This window comes from Jaculus jaculus, chromosome 1, assembly GCF_020740685.1.
Source record: "Jaculus jaculus isolate mJacJac1 chromosome 1, mJacJac1.mat.Y.cur, whole genome shotgun sequence".
In the NCBI taxonomy this organism is placed as follows: domain Eukaryota; kingdom Metazoa; phylum Chordata; class Mammalia; order Rodentia; family Dipodidae; genus Jaculus; species Jaculus jaculus.
The window spans coordinates 183,701,949-183,721,393 of record NC_059102.1 but is presented as its reverse complement, the minus strand read 5'-3'; the positions used below and the strand labels follow the sequence as shown (position 1 = coordinate 183,721,393).

The 19,445-nt window shown below is 39.7% G+C and overlaps 1 pseudogene; it reads left to right on the top strand.

Annotated features, from left to right (window-relative positions):
• LOC101615156 overlaps positions 1-11,660 on the top strand; it is a 73,376-nt pseudogene extending 61,716 nt beyond the window's left edge.
• The last annotated feature ends 7,785 nt before the right edge of the window (positions 11,661-19,445 follow it).

The following is a 19,445-nucleotide window of genomic DNA, read 5'->3' as shown; positions in this document are numbered from 1 at the left end:
AGGCATTTGCCTGTGAAGCCTAAGGATCCCGGTTCGAGGCTCGATTCCCCAGGTCCCACATTAGCCAGATGCACAAGGGGGTGCATGCATCTGGAGTTTGTTTGCAATGGCTAGAAACCCTGGCACACCCATTCTCTCTCTCTCTCTCTCTCTCTCTCTGCCTGTTTCTCTCTCTGTCTGTTGCTCTCAAATTAATAAATAAAAATAAATGAAAAAAAATTTAAAAAAGAGAATTTTCAGGGTCTAGACAGGTGGCTTAGTGGTTAAGGCACTAGTCTGTGAACCCTAAGGACCCAAGTTCAACTCTCCAGGTCCTCCATAAGCCAGACAGACAAAGTGACTCAAGCACACAAAGTCACATATGCACACAAGGTGACACATGCCTCTGGTGTCTGATTGCAGGGACTGGAAGCCCTGGTGTGCCAATTCTCTCTGTCTCTCACAAAATTAAAAAACAATTTCCAAACTCACCTACAGCGATCCATAGACATAGTAGAATACACTACAACTGAGTGGAGCTGACCAGGGTTCCACCAGCGGAATTTGAGGACATGAGCGCAGCATTAACTCACTGTCTTCTTGTCACAGTTTTCCCGAGTGGAACTTTCATGAGACTAAGTATGCTTCTCTGTGATTGCTATTGGTTTTGTTTCCCTTTCTTATGCCCTCAAGTAAAACTAAGGTTCATACAACACAACTAAGTGGGGTGATATGATTTAAAATACCTATAGATTTGTGAGCATTTGTATTTCTAAAACATTTGGGATTTCAGTGACCAGTGAATTTCTTCCAATGATTAATAACGTGAGAAGGATATTTCTTTCTCTCGCCTTCCATATCTGGACATCCATTCTTTCAATGTCTCTAATTTCTAGAACATTTTTTCCCTCTTTCTGCCAACTGGAGAAGTCAAGGATAGTACAAAAACATCCAGGTCGGCCATCTGCCAATAGAATCTGCTGCAAGTGCTGTTCTGCCTGTTAGGCTGTTCGTGGGGGGTCACCATGCCCAGGAGCTGTCACCTACTGTAGAGGGCAGAGGGACTATCTTGCCATTATATACTCACATGATCCTAATTGTGCAAACATAGGGTTCTAAGGGCAGGGATGTTTTTCCCTTTTTAATACTGTTCCAATAAGAAAAAAAAAAGTATATTTTTCATGTTAGCATTGTCATACTTTAAGAAAAATTCTAACACTATTCTGTGAATTTATATCTTGAAAATTAATTTTGTATGCATATACAATACCTAATAATGAACTATGATAGGGTTAATTCTAATTATAGAAGTTATGACAGATAGACCAATGATAGATAAACTTTCATAAAATCTTGTTTTAATAAAAAGAAACTCCTCTGCCAGGCACTGGGAGAAGCCTCAGCAAGTAAGATCACTGGCTTCACAGCATGAGAACCTGAATCCCACCCCAGTGTCCAAGTGAGAAGCCATGCATGGATGGGGAAAACATGACGTCTCAAGCTATTCCCACCAACACTGAGGCTCTTAGAATATATCTGCCCCCTCGTTCATGATATTTCCCGAGCCTTGGTAGGCAAGATAGAGATCTCATTTAGTGTTGCTTTCTCTGCAGACTCTGCATTTCCTTTTGTGTGAGGTCTGTCGCTGGTTCCCAGGTACTGGTTTTCAGGCTAGCCATGAGAGCAGTATTTATGTCACTGCTTCCTCCTTTTGGTCCCCACAGTGAATGCCAATAACCTCACTGAAGACCCTCAGCAGAACTGGGGCAAGAGAGAAGGGGTCTATGCAACCTTTTAATAAAAAAGATAATAAATTTTAAAAAAGAAGCCAGGCATGGCCATACATGTCTGTAACTCCAATGCTAAGTGAGGCAGAAACAGGAGGACAATTGGGTCTCTCTGGCCAGCCAGTGACATCAAAACTGGCAGCTCCAAGTTCAATGAAACTCTTATCTCATGAAAATAGAACAGAAAAGCAATAGAGAAAGACAGACACTCAATGTGCTCCTCTGGTTTTCATACACATGCACACAGGGTGTGAGAATTGGTACACAGACACACAGATACACACACACACACACACACACTATAAAACACACATATACCCATGCACACAAAAAATAAAGAAAGTAACAAAGACCTTCCTTTGCTTTACCAACAATGTGTGAAATAATCTCTTCATAAAAAATCCATCTTTCAGAATGGATCATGCAAATCCAGACATATGCATTGGATTCATTCACTGCATGTTAGTGGAAGATGCTCAATAAATATTTATTGATGACAAGAATAATTTTGAATGTATTCTGTGCCAAAGAAATCCCAACCAAGTGTGGATCTTTCCCAAAGCTCTACATATCTAGGCTCCAGTTTTCAATAAACAGTGGTTAGCTTTAGTGAGGGGACTAGACTGAGGTCACTGTAGGAGTCTGCCAGAATTTAGAAGTGGAATACTGTTGGCTCCTGGCCCTGTTTCTAGTAACGACCCCACCCTATGGTTCCCAAGAGAACAAATGTTCACTTGATAGCTGAGCAGGTGGCAGGGGCTGCAGTAATAAACAGCTGCTTTCCTGTAAGGCAGAAGCAGACCTGGTTTACTGATCCATGAGCTTTCCTGTGGAGAAGCAATCATGTCCAGTTATAATTGTAACTGAAAACATCCGTCTCTAGCAACTTCTCAGTAATCCCACTCCTATGCAATCCAAAGTCCCCCAACACCGTTCCCCTCAGCAGCACACCCATGCATGACCAGCTTCTGGTGGAGAGGCCACACCTGCCAGCTAAAGATCACTCCATGTGTCTACTTGTCATAAGAAGTAACAGGGCATTGAGTCCCCCTACAAATTAATGCTGGGAAGAGGAAGTGGGTTGAGGTTCAATGGGTCCCTCTCCCTGTTTTTCATGTGTTTACTTCCTCTGCTTCCCGAAGGAACTCCATGGCTTTGGAATTCCAACCCATTAAATTAAATTAAGACACAGGCTCATTATTTAGAGCCAAAAGGTTACAATCAACTCCCCTCCAACAATTAACCAATATCCTTTTGTTTACTGGAAATATAACAGGAAAACACTACCTTGTGTCTAAATGACTTGGAAGTTATTGTCACAAATTCTCATTGAATTTTCCTAACTAACTAATCAGAAGTCTTTGGCACAAAAAGTCAAATGGTTTATGCCTGAGACATCGGTCTGCCTGAAAATTTGTCAGCAGAAACTCTTTTGAGCCATCTATGTGCTACCTGGCACCAGAAGTCCTTAGCAAATCTTGATTGTGATTACCACACAATAGTTCATTAGCAGGGCTTTTCTTTGTCCTTACAAACTTCTTTCAAGCCTTTGACATTAAAGAATTGAGGAAAGAGAGTTTCCCTACATTTGTAGGCAATAAAAAGAGAGAGTTTTTCCTTGTTTTCCAAAGGATATCCCTTATGCTGACATTATTCCATGGCGTGAGACACACAATATGAAAGCCAAAGTCCCAAACTAGCCAAAGAAAATGCTGACCCTACTGGACTTGAGTAGGTCAAGGAGTTTTTATGGTCAATGGAGAAGGAATGGGAAGACTGTAAAGCTAATCTCTTATTTATGTTAGACTGTGATAATCCTGCCCAAGAGTTACAGCAGCCACACAAGCAAGGAAGTTGAAAAGAATTAGCAAAAAAAAAAAAAAAAGGACCATCTTTTTGTTAGAGAGTTATTGGTACAAATTTGACAGAAGGTTTATTTGCTTAAAAAAAGAATTTGTAAATCTAATTAAGTGCACATATTTTAAAATGATGTATATTTAAATGGAAACAGGATTGGATATTATAAACTATAAGAATAAATTCAGACTATTTAATTTGCATAATTATTTTAAATTTTTTTTTAAACAATTTTTTTTGTTCATTTTTTATTTATTTACTTGAGAGTGACAGAGAGAGAAAGAGGCAGATAGAGAGAGAGAGAATGGGCGCGCCAGGGCTTCCAGCCACTGCAAACGAACTCCAGACGCGTGCGCCCCCTTGTGCATCTGGCTAACGTGGGACCTGGGGAACCGAGCCTCGAACCGGGGTCCTTAGACTTCACAGGCAAGCGCTTAACCGCTAAGCCATCTCTCCAGCCCAAATTTTATTTATTTATTTGAGAGGGCTATAGAGAAAGAAAGAACAGATAGATGATAGATGATAGATAGATAGATAGATAGATAGATAGATAGATAGATAGATAGATGATAGATAGATAGATAGATAGATAGATAGATAGATAGATAGATAGATAGATAGATAGATAGATATAGAGAATGCATGTGTGCTAGGGCCTCCAGCCACTGCAAACAAACTAGAAATTCATGCACTACCTAGTGATTACGGCTGGTGTGGGTCCTGGGAAATTGAACCTGGGTCCTTTGGCTTTGCAGGCAAGTGCCTTAACCACTAAGCCATCTCTCTAACCACTAACATAATTGTTTTTTATTGGATATTAGGATGGATGCCCTTATTGGGAAACATGGAGAGTATCTTGCAAATGATTTAGAATTTATTTTGTTAAGGCATTTGAGTTAGATTAAAGCAAGTTGGCAAAGTGCAATTTAAAAATGGATTTCCCAGTTAAGAGAAGTCCTTTACAGGCATTTTTAGTGAGGACAGAGTAAAAGGAAACATTTAAGCACATTGTGAAATATTCAGGTTAGATGGAAAACAATTTCCTGAGGGGATTTAGTCATTGGAATAAGTCACCAGAAGTAAGCTCTAAAATCGTTTTTTCTCAGGGTCTTTAAAAAGCATGATATATTTCATCTCTCCAGGACAGCACCATGCACAAAGATGAGTAATCACAAAACATGATTTCAAAGAGAATATGATTTTTTTATGACAAGGAATAGGATTTTTTTATTCCTAAAATGTTGAAAAAGTAACATTAATTAGGTTTCCAAAGAATAAATGGGAAACCTAGCGAACTCCTACAGTAGTTTTCATTACTTTTATACAAAACAAACAACCCTCGGCACATGCGTTGTTGCTGCAGGCATGATAAATGATTAGCTTAGCTCTTGGCTCTTATTTTAAATGACCATAACAGTGCATGAACTCATATTTGGAATCCCAAGCAGTTACATAACTTATTAAATCTTGCCAAGATCAGTAGTATTTCTTATTGTCAAGATTCCATTTTCGTTACTGTTGTTGCTGTTTTGTGAAGCAAAGTGATAATATATCATACCAGAAAAGGTTCCAGAAAGTAAGATTAGATAGTGATATTGTCACAGGACAATGTTCAGAAATAATTTTACGAATGAGCATATATTTCACTAATGAATGAAGACAGGTTTGACTACTGTAGTGTAACACTATACTAATTTGAAAGATGTGATGGCTTTTTGAGGGATTTATGTACCACGATCCAGGCACTGTTTCTGGTAAGATCAATCCAAGCAATATTGCTCATGACACATCCTTGAAAGGAGTAGGTACTGTGGCAGGGTGACTATTGTGGGGGACAGGAGAGGATGACAGAAATGTAAGGCACCCATGCACGTAAGGGAATGGCAGATAAGGAACCACCAGCAGGGCAGAGAGAAAGAAGTAACTCTGATGCACAAAGAGACAAAATATGATGGTGTCACAAGGACCCATGAGGAAAGACTCCTGTAGGGACAGAGAGACACACCTTATTCCTGGCATAAAGAAGCCAAGGAGATGAACACTAAGGCCATTTGATTTGACTGTTAGAATATTAGTGGATGCTTTTGATATGATAAGGAGGAAGAAAATATGAGGAGGTGACTCCAGCGGTCATGTATTTTGTTCAGGTGTGTATTATTAGTTGTAGACGGTAGAAGCATTCCTAATGAAAAGTAAACCCAAAAGAATAAATGCAAATAGGAAGGAAAACTCCAGCTCTGTGCCACCAAATGTAGTGTGACAGAGAACTTAGAGCAAATCCTCCCTCCCTGCCTTTCTTCTCTTCCTACCTCCTTTCTTCCTGCCTTCATCCCTTCCTTCATTCCTTCTCTTCCCCCCCCCCTTTCTCTTTAAAACAGGAACAGGGTTTCATGCATCCCAGGCTGGCTTATAACTTGCCATGTAAATGAGGCAGGTTTCAACCTCTTACCTCCATTTCCAAGTACTGGTATGACAGACATACCCCACACTACCTACTTAAATCCTCTTTGTTTGACTGTCCTGGAACTCTGGCAAGTAATGATGTGCTCACATTTCTTCTCCTGAAAGTGTTTATGATGCAATTTTTAAATAAAATTTATAAATTTTATAACATGATTTTCATATCATTTATCATTTTTATGAGTTGAGCCCAAACCATATGAACTGTTCTACTAGAAAGCTTTTGCAAAGTCATGCTGAAGTAATAAACAGCCCCCAAAATGTCAATGGCTGCTAGCAAAGAGGCTTAGTTTTTGTCTACTTCACATATGATCTCCTTGTGCTCTTAATTCAGAGATCCACAATGATGAATGGCCCCTTTCAGAACATGCTGTATTGAGGAGGAGGACATTAGTAATGCAGAACCTCATAGGAGTGCTTCAGCTTCTGCTAAGTATGTCATTTACACTTGATTGATCAAAGCAAGTCAACTACCTGAGAGATGAACTGCAAAACTATAAAGGGGAAGACAGGGAACAGTGGTGCCAATTCACTCCATCATAACTGTTGAAACTTTGGAAAACCTAGCTTCATAGAGCAAAATGTTCATATCTCCTGTGTCTTTATAATTAGATTATTGACAATTGTCATTATGTCTTACTTTTTTTTTTGAGATAGGGTCTCACTCTAGACCAGGATGACCTGGAACTCACAGTGAGCCTCCTACTTCAGACTCACAACTGCTGGGATTAAAGACATCTAACATTTTAACTAATACGTCATCATATATCTTCCTCTATAGTATTTAGTATTCTTTAAGTTATGATGTTGTGGGGGGTGAGCCGGGGAATGGCTCAATGGGTTAATGGTACTAGCTCACAAAACCTGCCAGCCCAGGTTCAATCCCACAGTACCCTTAGTACCCATGGAAAGCCAGCCACACAAAGTGCTGGATGTGTCTGGAGTTTGTTTGCAGTAGCAAGAGGCCATGGTGTACTGTTTCATTCTCTCTCTCATGAACATATTAAATTTTATGATTTTAAGGGTTCTTAATGATTCCCAATCTCAAGGAAATGGCTAAATGTATGTATAGCGATATATGTATATGTAGATAAATATATGATGGATATATAAATAGAAAGAGATATGATAGATGGTAAATAGATATTCCCTTAACGTCTGCTATTTTATTTATTAACTTATTTTACTTTATTTTATTTATTTGAGAGTGAGATAGAAAGAACCAGAAAGAAAGAGAGAGAGAGAGAGAGAGAGAGAGAGAGAATGGATGTGATGACAGGGCCTTCAGGCATTTTATTTATTTATTTATTTATTTATTTATTCATTTATTTTGGTTAGTATGCTTCCATTCAATTGGTCTAGGATTAATTCCCTGAGCTATTTTCTGGTGCATGCTTTCATGAATGTTAATGATCTGCCACACATGGCACCACAGCTTTTAAAACAACTGACTGTTTTTAATTTCAGTTACATGGGAACACTTGCCTGGAAAGTGAAAGCAGTGCTGATTTGTTTTTTGGTGTTTCAGTCCCATGATCTGATTCATTGTGCAATTGTTTGGGTGACCAATAAGCTTTTCTTTTCCAACCCTAAGAAATTCTTTTTAGTCATATGAGCAGAGTTAGCAATCCAATTCAAAGCTTTTGTTAAGAATATGTGTATATGTGAAATTTCAATGTTGGAATTATATGAGTACCTATAAGATTGTGAAATCTCAAGGAATAAATTAAACATCGTAGTAATGGATTGGCATCTGCCTGACTATTCATTCTCAATCCCTTCGTTTTTCTTTCCTAATAAAACTTTCCCACAGTCATCCACGTGCTTCAGTGGACACTGACCCCACCCTCTGCCCCAACAGCAGGACTGACTGTTCTAATGGTGACCTCAATTTCTTTGCCAAAGACTGATCCAGTACTGAGCAGTTTACTTCATCATTTAATAAGTCAAAAAGGATGTCTGACTTCTAAGAAATTCTTCCCTCCAGGAGAAATCCACATGAAAAATCATTCCTTTTTACCCTCTTGATATTTTCATGTCCACAGGTGATACCTTAAAGAGCTGCAGATGGTTTCCCAGCCCTTAGGAGGAAGCTCAAGGCAAGAGCATCAGACACAAGGGCTGGAGAGAACCTGGGCTCTTTGGAGGCCTTAGGGAGTACTGAGTCAACTGTCCTGGAAATGTGCCTGACCTATGAAAGTCCTGTTGCATAACAGTGAGTATATCTCCTGGTTGTTAGTTAATTTAAGTGGGTCTTCAGGCTATTGTAGGAAAAGGCATTCTACCTACAAAATTGGCACACATGCAAGAGTGATATAAAAGCTTTCAACTAAGGCATCCACAGAATCATTGAATTTCTTACACATAATTCCACCCCATCAGACAGAGGATTATATCAGTTACCTTCTCCTTGCTGGGAAAAAATACTCAAGCAAAATCACCTTAAGAAAAGATGGGGCTTATTTCCAGCTTATAGTTTCAAGGGGAACTCTGTCTTGGAAAAGGAAAACTGACAGGATCAGGAAATGTGAATCACATTGTCAGATCCACATGGAGGAGGCAGAAATGGCTAGTCATGAATCCAGGTGCTCAGCTAGCTTTCTCCATTTTATACATCCCAGGACCCCCATCCTATTAAATTGCACCACAGTTAGAGCTGGTCATACTTAGAGTGGGTCCTCTCACCTCAATCTAATCTCTAGAAAATTCCTACCAAACATGCCAAGAGCTTTGTTTCCATGGTGAATCTAAAATACTGTCAAGATAACAACCAGAAATTAGTGTTCACAAACACAGACCATAATTTCTCAACACAATCTGTTCTACATTCTTTGACTGCGATTTTTATATGAATGTGGTATATGTGTGCATATGTGTGCTTGCATGTGTGTGGTCCCACATGTGTGCAAGGACATATGTATATATGCACAATGGCCAAAAGTTGGCATTGGATGTTTTCCTCAATAATTTTCCACCCTACTTACTGAGGCAGAACCTTTCTATTTGAAACCATGGTTTGGCAATTCAGCTAGCTTGCCCAGTGGAATTCTGTCTTCACTTCACAAGTCCTGGGATTACAGGTTGATCCCAATCTTGCCCATAATAAACATAAGTGCTGGAGACCTGAACTCTCAGCCTTATACCCAGCCCTAACTTTGACTTTGTCTAAGATACTTAGTCTCTCTCACAAAATCAAATAGAAGATAAGCTAAATTTTATATTTAAGTCTTGTTTTTTATAAAAAATTATTTATAATTTATTTGCAAGCAGAGACAGAGAGAATGGCTGTGCCAAGGTCTCTTGCCATTGCAAACAGCACTCCAGATACATGCACCACCTTGTGCATCTGTCTGGATGTGGGTACTGGGGAACTGAACTCAGACTATCAGTCTTTGCAAGCATATGCCTTTAACACTGAGCTGTCTCTCTAGACCCTATATTTAAATCTTAAAGGGAATAAAAATGAACCCAACAATTGTTATGTAGCTGTTTCCTCTAGGTTGAATATGACCTTGCCATCTCAAATCAGAGCAGCTGTATGACCGCACAAGACACTCATCAGATGGAGCCTCTTAGCATCCCCTTGTGGAGAAAGGATAAAAATTGTTGGTGCCCACAGGCATCACAAGGCTCACAGGGCTCATAGGCTTCATGATGTGCTCACATTTTGCCTCTTTTACCCCAGTTTCCTTGGGGGCAGGGAGGCTTTTATGTACTATAACTGCCTGTATATTGCATAGGGGACCCCAGAAGTACAGTTTTTGATAACCCGCCCATGCTGCAGGAGGGACTCTCTCGTTAGTTGACCAAGGAGCTTCTGGGTGGCATAGTACTTTACAGTGCCCTCACTCCCAGGTTGAGTAATCCTAACATCGGGAGCCCCACTGAAGTGCTGTGTGGGAGGGGTCTCATGATTTGCAAGTAGGCCCGAACCCCAAGGCTGAAGGAGGAGCATCAGAGGAGTAATCTTGACCCAGAGAGCCCCATCAAAGTGTCTGCTTTAGGGGCTCCACATTCTCCCCATGCTCTGTAAGTAACCCCCATAAAATCATGGGTTCATGGAATTAGTATTGGTGCACTGATACATTGTTCTGCCATTTGTGCTTTATTTGGGTTAAAGATGTGTCTTCACATCTCCCCAGGGTAAAAGTTTTCCAATACTCCCTTTAGTCCCATTGAACATCCAGTCTTGTTGGACCACCTTCTTTACCTTTTATTTCCCACTTTTAATGATCTTCGTGGTTATATTCAGCATAGACAACTCACCCATAATAATCTCTCCCTCTGTTGTTTAACAATCTTAATACCATCTGTAACCTCAGTACTCCTTAGCCATATTTGACAGCATATACACCGATTCTAATCATTTGTATCATTACACAAAGCACTATGCCACCTGGAAGCATGGGTGTGTTTGTGAAACATTATTCCTCCAATTGTCAACTATACCATAAGTATAATAAAACCTGAACAGGTGAATAACAAGTAATGACTGAGTCAGCGTAACAAAAAGTCTTCCATCAAAGAAAAGCTCAGGACTAGACAGCTTCACTATAAAGTTTTACCAAACTTTTGAAGAAGAACTGATACCAAATATCTCAACTTATATTTTAAAATTGAAGAAGAGAGAATTCTGTATTATCTGACGGCAGTGTGACATTGATACTAAAATGAGAAAAGAACACACTGAAAAAAAACTTATCAAATATTCTTTATGGACATAGGTGCAGAAATCTTCAACAAAACACAAGCAAACAGAAGTCAGTAATATAACTAAAAATTATTCTCCCTGATCAAGTGGGATTCACACCAGGAATTCAAGAATGGTTCAACATACGGACAGCAAGAGTCATAATGCAACATATCACAGAATGGACAAAGACCACATGATCTGAATAGATGAAGAAAAGATTAGATAACATTCACCAAGGATTCATGATTAAAATATTAAACACATGAGGATTTGTTGAAGGATTTTCCTTCAACATAATAAAGAATATGTATAATAAGGAAGTAGATGATAAGTACACTGAATATAAAAACAATGAGTCTCCCCAAGGTCTAGAACAGACAGCTTTCACCACTTTTACTCAACATAGCACAGAAGGTTTTTGCAAAAGTGATGAAAAAGAGAAAGGGCACCCAAATCAGAACAGCAGACATTAATTTGTCATTGATTGCTGATGACATGATCTGATGGAGAACCACAGTAACTACTCAAAAACTATTGCAGGACTAAGGAGATACCTCAGTGGGTAAAGTAGTGGCCTCAAAAGCATGAAAACCTGAACTTGATTTAAAGTTTCCATGTAAAATAGTCATTAGCACCCTGCTGCCACTAGCCACTGGGTGGCCAGATGCCGCCTTGATCATCCTGGTGCATTGCTTCACTTGTGGCTAGGTCGTCAGCAACAAATGGGAAGCTGCTGCAGGCTGAGTACATGGAAGGGTATGCCCTAGGTGCGCTTGGTCTGTGGTGTTACTGCTGCCGCCGCAATGTGTTGGCACGCATGTGGGCCTGACTGAAAAGTCACTCAACTATGCACCCCGGGAGAAGTGACTGCTCCCGCCCTGCTGACCATGCTGCATTAAACCTGAGACGTGAGGAGGGCAATACCCAGCTGCAGCTGCTTGGCTGAGTACCCCCACCACATCCAGCAAAGGAACTGGCTGGTAAAGATCTTTGCAGAACAGCCAATCAATAATAATAATTGCCATTCACAGTGGCACATCCCTAGAGCTCACTGATCAGTCAGTGTAGCCTAACTGGTGAGCTCCAGACCAATGAGTGACCCTGTCTCACAAAGGCCAATGGCTTTGCTGTGAATAACACCTAAAGTTGTCTTCTGTCCTCCATATGCATCCCTTACACACATGAACTTACCCACATAGAAACATACATAAACCAATCTCACACAAAACTACTACTGTAGATAATAAATGAATTCAGCAAAGTTGCAGGTTACTAAATCAAAATAGAGAAATGTGACAGTCTTGTATGTAGATTTGATGTAATACTTCTCAAAATCCTTAATGTCCAGCTGGAGAGATTGATCAGTGGTTAAAGACAGTTTACTTCAAAACCTGCCAGCTCAGGTTCAATTCCCCAGTGCATACATAAAGCCAGATACACGCAGGAGGCCTGTGTCTGGAGTTCATCTGCAGAGTGGAAAGAAGCACTAGTGTACCCATACTCTGTTTCTGTTTCTCTGCCTCTCACTCACTCTGTCCATACATCTCTTTCAAATAAATATTTTTTTAAATTCTTAAATTTTTATAAAATTTGAGAAACTAATAATAGAATTTATATAAAGAGCAAATAGTCAAGAAAATGTACACTTCAGAAAAAGAAAAGTATGGTTTGAGGACTTTCCTTTTGTTATACAGATATATGCTAAAGCTGTTGAGGTAACCCAGGCCCAGAAAGCCAAGCACCACATGTTCTCCCTTATATGTGGATCCTAGCTACAGATGATTGGGCTTCTGCGTGAGAAGGAAAATACTTAGTAGCAGAGGTCAGTAAGTTAAAAAGGAGATATAAAGGGAAGAGAAAGGAAGGGAGGAGGGTACTTAATAGGTTGGTATTGTACATATGTAACTACAATGATTGAGAAGGGGAAGTAATATGATGGAGAATGGAATTTCAAAGGGGAAAGTGAGGGGGGAAGAGAGGGTATTACCATGGGATATTTTTTATAATCATGGAAAATGTTAATAAAAATTGTTAAAAAAAAGAATTTAAAATCCTAACATGGTACAGCAGTAGACCAACTCTCCAGTAGAATAATAGATGACCCAGATTCTAGTGATTTATTGATATAGTAGTTTTAGAAAGGATGGCTATTCAATAAGAGACACTTGGACAACTGCTCCTGTAGAAAAATAAAGTTGACACACAATCTTACATCACAAAAGATAATAAATTCCATAGTGATTAAGGACTTAATTTTGAAAACGAAACTTAATATTCTTAGGGGAAAGAATAAAATAAAAAGTTCATAGGAAAATCAATCCTTCTGAGAGTAATGATGAAGTTTTCAAAGACACAGAAAGAATCACTATAAAAGACTGATTATTCACACTATATTAAAAACTAGGGGGCTGTAGAGATGGGTTAGTGGTTAAGGCATTTGCCTGTGAAGACCCAGGTTTGATTCTCCAGGTCCCGTGTAAGCCAGATGCACAAGGTAGCACACAAGTGTCTGGAGTTCATTTGCAGTGGCTAGAGGCCCTGGTGTAGCCATTCTCTCTGTCTCACACTCCCTTTCTCTCAAATAAATATAAAAAATTAGGAATACAGCCAGGCGTATTAATCCCAGCACTCGGGAGGCAAAGGTAGGAGGACCACCATGAGTTCAAGGCCACCCTGAGACTACATAGTGAATTCCAGGTCAGCCTTTACTAGAGTGAGACCCTACCTCAAAAAAAAAAAAAAGAAAGAAAGAAAGAAAGAAAAGAAAACAAACAAAAAATAGGAATACATTTTCTTCATACATACTATAAATAAAGACAAAAAATAAGCCTCATCTAGAAGAAAGAATTTATAAAAAAACAATATGACAAATATACAAAGGATTCTTATTAATCATTAAAAAGACAAGCAGTTCAGAAAGGAAATCTCTGTAGGCATTTTATGTAGAAAAACAGATAAAAAAAACCAAGAACAAATAAGTGAAAAGGTACACAAACTCATCAATAATTAGCATTATGCTAATCTGAACATGTTGAGATTCAATTTTAATCTCACATTAGCAGAAGATATTTAATACAAATATTAGCAATGATGTCTAAACAATAACTTTAGAAAAATAATTGATATTTCCTATTAAATCAAAGATGTCAACATACTTCTGCTTGGGATAATCTTAGCTACTTAATCTTTAGAAAAGTTTCATTCAGTGCTCCATAAGTGAAAGAACATTCCCAACAACATTCTGCTCTCTTGGAAAATTTCAAATATACAATATAGTTTCTTATGCATAGTTCTCAGACCAAGCATCACTTTCTTAAAACTTTTTCAGTTATTTTAAACTGTTGAAATTGACAACTTCCATAATTATAGATAATAGGCCATTATAATTCCCTCCCCTCCCCCACTTTTCCCTTCTCAAATCCACTCTCCATCATACCCCCCCCCATCAGTCTCTCTTTTATTTTAATAATGTCATCATCTTTTCCCCCTACTATGCGGGTTTTGTGTACGTAGTACTAGACAATGTGAGGCCATGGATATCAAGGCCAATTTGTGTGTGTAAGACTGCATTGTAAGCAGTCCTACCCTTCCTTTGGTTCTAACATTCTTCTCACCACCTCTTTGTTGTTGTTGTTGTTGTTGTTGTTGTTGTTGTTGTTGTTTGAGGTAGGGTCTTGCTCTAACTGACCTGGAATTCTCTATGCATTATTGTCAAGGTAGCCTTGAACTCAGGGTGATCCTCCCACCTCTGCCTCCCAAGTACTGCGATTAAAGGCATGTGCCACGATGCCTGGCCTTCCGCCACCTCTTTTGCAATGGACCCTGAGCCTTGGAAGGTGTGATAGATATGTTTCAGTACTGAACATCCCTCTGTCACTTCTCAGCACAATGGTGACTTTTGGATCATACCAGTGATCACTGCTATACGAAAACAGATAATTCTTTAAGCAAAAGTGAGCAGGGAGTGGAGGCACTTGCATTTAATCCCAGCACTTGGGAGGCAGAGGTAGAAGGAGTGCCATGAGTTCAAGGCCAACCTGAGACTACATAGTAAATTCCAGGTCAGCCTGGGCTAGAGTGAGACACTACCTCAAAAAAAAAAAAAAAAAAAAAAAGCGAGAGTAGCATTAATATATATGTATGAACATTAAGAAAAAATGCTTTCAGGACATTTTGGTGAGAATAATATAGGCATCAAGCCAGACAGCAGCAGGCATTACACCCATAGGCCATAGGCTTTTTACTAGATTCTCAGTACTAGGCATTTATTTCCTTCTGTGGAGAAGGACTCTAGTCCAATCATACAGAAACTGATTTCCCCCATAACAGACATGACACTATGTACCCACTGGTTCATTTGGCCTGGCTGGCCAAACTTAATATTTGTAGTGTTAACTGTTATCTTGGCTGATGACTTCTCTCTCCCATAGAGCTGCAGGCAGTGTAGCTTTTTCCAGCTTTCTGACAGCTGGTCTATGGGGAGGAGGTTTTCAGCTCAGGTACAGCTTGGTTTCCCAATGACCTTTCAGCTCAAGCATGTAGAGTCTTTAGCAATAGTGTCTTACCATCTATTTATGATGGGGAATCAAGAGCCTAGGCAATGGCCTATAATATTTTGGAGGCATCAGGGACCTCCCTGGCTAACAACTCACTGACAGATATCCAATCCCTGTCATTGAAATCTTTCTAATAAAAATCTATGGCTTCTGAGTGTGCCATTATCCAAAAAGTATATTTCCATATGGCTTATTCATAAAATCTTAAATTTTTATTAACCTTCCCCCACCCTTCCTTTACTCAATTTCTTCCCCTGACCACACTTATGTCATTCCACCACCAGTAAGTAGTCTGCTCAACTACTTACATATATACAATGACATCTGTGGTGGTTAAGGTGCTGTCAACTTGATATGTTTAGTAATCCATAGAAATCCCTTTCAGGCGGGTCTCTGAGTCTGCTTCCAGGAAGGATTAAGTAGAGTAGGAAGTCCTTCCCCCAGAGTGAGCAGCCCTTCCCAGATAGAAACTTTGTATAAGGAAGCTCTGGGTGAAAAGAGCCCCTTCCTTCCACTTGGCTGCTGGAGCTGCTTGCTCCCTTCCAGAGTAAATTGAAGACCAGCATGGACTGAAGGCCAGCATCAACTGAAGACCGGTGTGCATTAAAAACCAGCGGCTCCTCAGAAAGCCTCCAGGCCTTCAGTACGGATTGGGACTGCTGAGACATCTGGCCACATGGGCTGAGCAGCTACCAGGTTCCTTGATTCTTGGGCCTGCAACTGCTATTGGATTACTGTAAGCTAATACAATAAATTCCCTTTTCAATATAATTCATTCTAACAGTTTTGTACCTCCAGAGAACCCCGACTAATACACCATCCCACTGATTCCTCCACTTTCCTCCCTCCCTTATAGTCCATTTCTAGTTTATTGGACTCTGCTACCAATTTTCACCCCGACTCACATATAAATTTAAACATTGTTAGCTAGGATATCCATATGAAAGAAAACAGACAGAATTTGGCTTTCTGGGTCTGGGTTACCTCATTTAGTATAATCCTGTCCAGGTCCATCCATTTCCCATCAAGTTTCAGTTTTCGTGTCCACTGAATAGAAGAACTCCATTGTATAAATGTACAACTTCTTCATTATCCATTCATCAGTTGAGGGGCATCTAGTCGCTTCCGTTTCCTATCTATTGTGAATAGAGTGGCAATAAACATGGATGAGCAAGTATCTGTATAATAGTGAGAAGAGACCTGGGTTGAGGGTATAAGTGGGTCATACAGTAAATCTGTTTTTAGCTGTTGCAGGAAACTCCAAACTGATTTCCACATGGCTGTACCAGTTTTCATTTCCTGCACAGTATAGAAGTGTTCCTCTTTTTTCCAAATCTTCACCAGCAACTATTGTCATTTGTTTTCTTGATGATAGCCATTCTGTTAATTTGCATTTCCCTGATGGCTAAGAATATAGATTACTTTTTAGATGTTTATATGCCATGTGTGTATTTCTCCTTTTGAGAACTCTCATTTTTTTTTTAAATTCATTTAAATTTTTATTTTTTTTATTATTTTTTTTTAATTTAATTTATTAGTTTTCTTTTCAGTAAATACAGGCAGTTTGGTACCATTATTTAGGCTCATCTGTGATCTACCCCCTCCCATTAGACCCTCCTTATTATTGAAAATGGGTCGTGCATTGTGGAGTTAGCTCCCAGTTATTAGTATGATAAATGTGTCTGAAAATCATGACCCAACATGTCACTCTGACATTCTTTCCGCCCCCTCTTCCGCAAGATTTCCCTGAGCCATGTTGGGTTCATTTTTGGTCTGCTTCAGTGCTGAGGTGTTGGGGGCCTCTGAGGCTCTGGCTCTCTGATTTGGTAGGAGTTGATTTTTCTCTGAATTGATCTCCTTCCCCTTTGTGCTGGTATCCAGTTCGCAGGAAAACATCACCCTTGCTTATTTCGCCAGTTGTCCTTAGTTTCAGTTGGGCCCCTTCTGAGGTATGTTGGGGCAGCTCTCTTCTTAGGATCTGCATCTATCTGGAAAAGAGAAGCAGATTCTCCAACGGAGAGTGAGTTAGCACCCAGAAAATTGAGATAACACTTACTTTTTTGATAGACAGTTTGATAGGTGTAGGCCCTCTTATACCCCGTGATTGATGGTAGCTTGATATTGTAGAGTGGGCTTGTGTTTGGGTATGGTTCTGACTTGTTTCCCAGCTCCAGCTAAGGGTCTAGTACCACTGAGTGGATCAGTTAGCCAAATCAAGAGCAATTGATTCCTCACCATGGCTGTGTACCACTATTGCACTTGTGTGGGTATCACATCCAGTTAATTGTTGCTACTTAGGTTAAACAATGTGTTGCTTGGACAGATCTTGGTCACTTCCCCCAGTCGCCTATGTAGCGCCTTCTGGCACTAGACACGCTGACTGTCTGGGGACTGACTCTCTCCTGGCTTCCAGCCATGTCATTCCATTTTACGTGTCAGCTGCGTATGGAGTCTTCAGCAATAGGGTCTTACCACTGGCCTTTGGTGGGTCATCAATTACTCTGACAGAAGTCTGTCATTGTTTTGGGAAACCTTGTAGGTTTCTCTGATCAAAAGCTCATTGTGGATTGTAGGCCCAAGCTGGAAGTGGGGGTTACAGGTCAGTGTCCACTAAGAAATTGAGGAAAAAGATAACTAATATACAGGAGTTTGAGAGGAGAGAGATAGAGGGGAGAGGGGGAGAGGGAGGGAAGGAAGATGTAGGAGATTTAGGTCAGTCTTGATCCTACCCTCTCCAGTGTCTTGTGGTAAAATTCTACTTCCTAAAAGACAGACCAAATGACTGAACCTTCACTAGTCCCTTACAGGAAACACCTGAACCACGAGAACTCTCATTTTTAACTGGGTTATTTGGTTTCTTATTGTTGAGTTTTTTTTTATTTCTTTGTATATCCTGGATATTAATCCTCTGTCATATTTTTCTTGTTTTTTGTTTTTGAGGTAGGGTCTCACTCTAGCCCAGGCTGGGCTGGAATTCACCATGCAGTCTCAGGCTGGCCTCAAAGTTACAGCAATCCTCCTACCTCTGCCTCCCAAGCGCTGGGATGAAAGATGTGCGCCACCATGCCCAGCCTTTTCTTTCTTTTCTTTCTTTCTTTTCTTTCTTTTCTTTTTTTTTTTTTTTTTGTTTGTGTTTTGAGGTAGGGTCTCATTCTAGTCCAGGCTGACCAGGAAATCATTATGTAGTCCCATGGTGGCCTTGAAATCACAGCAATCCTCCTACCTTTGCCTCCCAAGTGCTGGGATTAAAGATGTGTGCCACCACACCCAACTTCTGTCATATTTTTAACTAACCAAGGTATTCTCTCATTCTGTAGGTTACCTCTTTGCCTATTCACAGTGCCTTTGCTCTGAAAAGCTTATTAATTTCATGAGATTCCAGTGGTTGATTAGTGGTTGTATTTTCTGAGCAAGTGGGGTTATATAAAGAAAGTCATTGCCTAGGCCAATATGTTGAAGTATTTCCCCTACTTTTTCCTCTAGCAGTTTCAGAGTTTCAGGTCTGATATTAAGGTCTTTGATCTGCTTAGACTGGGTTCTTGTGCATGGAGAGAGACATGGATCTACTTTCTTCCTTCTACATATAGACATACAGTTTTCCCAGAACCATTTGTCAAAGAGGGTGTCTTTTCTCTAATGAACGTTTTTGGCATTTTTGACAATAAGATGGCTGTAGCTGCTTAGATATATATCTGGGTCCTGTATTCTGTTCCATTGATCTACATGTCTGTTTTTGTGCCAGTACCATGCTGTTTTGTGACTATGGCTCTGTAATATAGCTTAAAATCAGGTTTGGTGACACTACCAGCCTTATTTTGGTAGCTCAAAATTGTTTTGGCTATTTCAGGCTTTATGTGCTTTCAAATGAATTTTATAATTTTTTCTATTTCTGTAAAGAATGACATTGAAATTTGGATGGGGTTTGCATTGAATGTGTAGATTGATTTGGGTAAGATTGACATTTTCATAGTACTGATCCTTCCAATCCAAAAATATGGGATGTCTTTCCATTTCCTAGTGTCTTCTGCAATTTCTCTCAAGTGTTTTAGATTTTTTATTGTATAAATTCCTCAATTACTTGGATAGTTTTATTCAAAGTTACATTATTTTTTG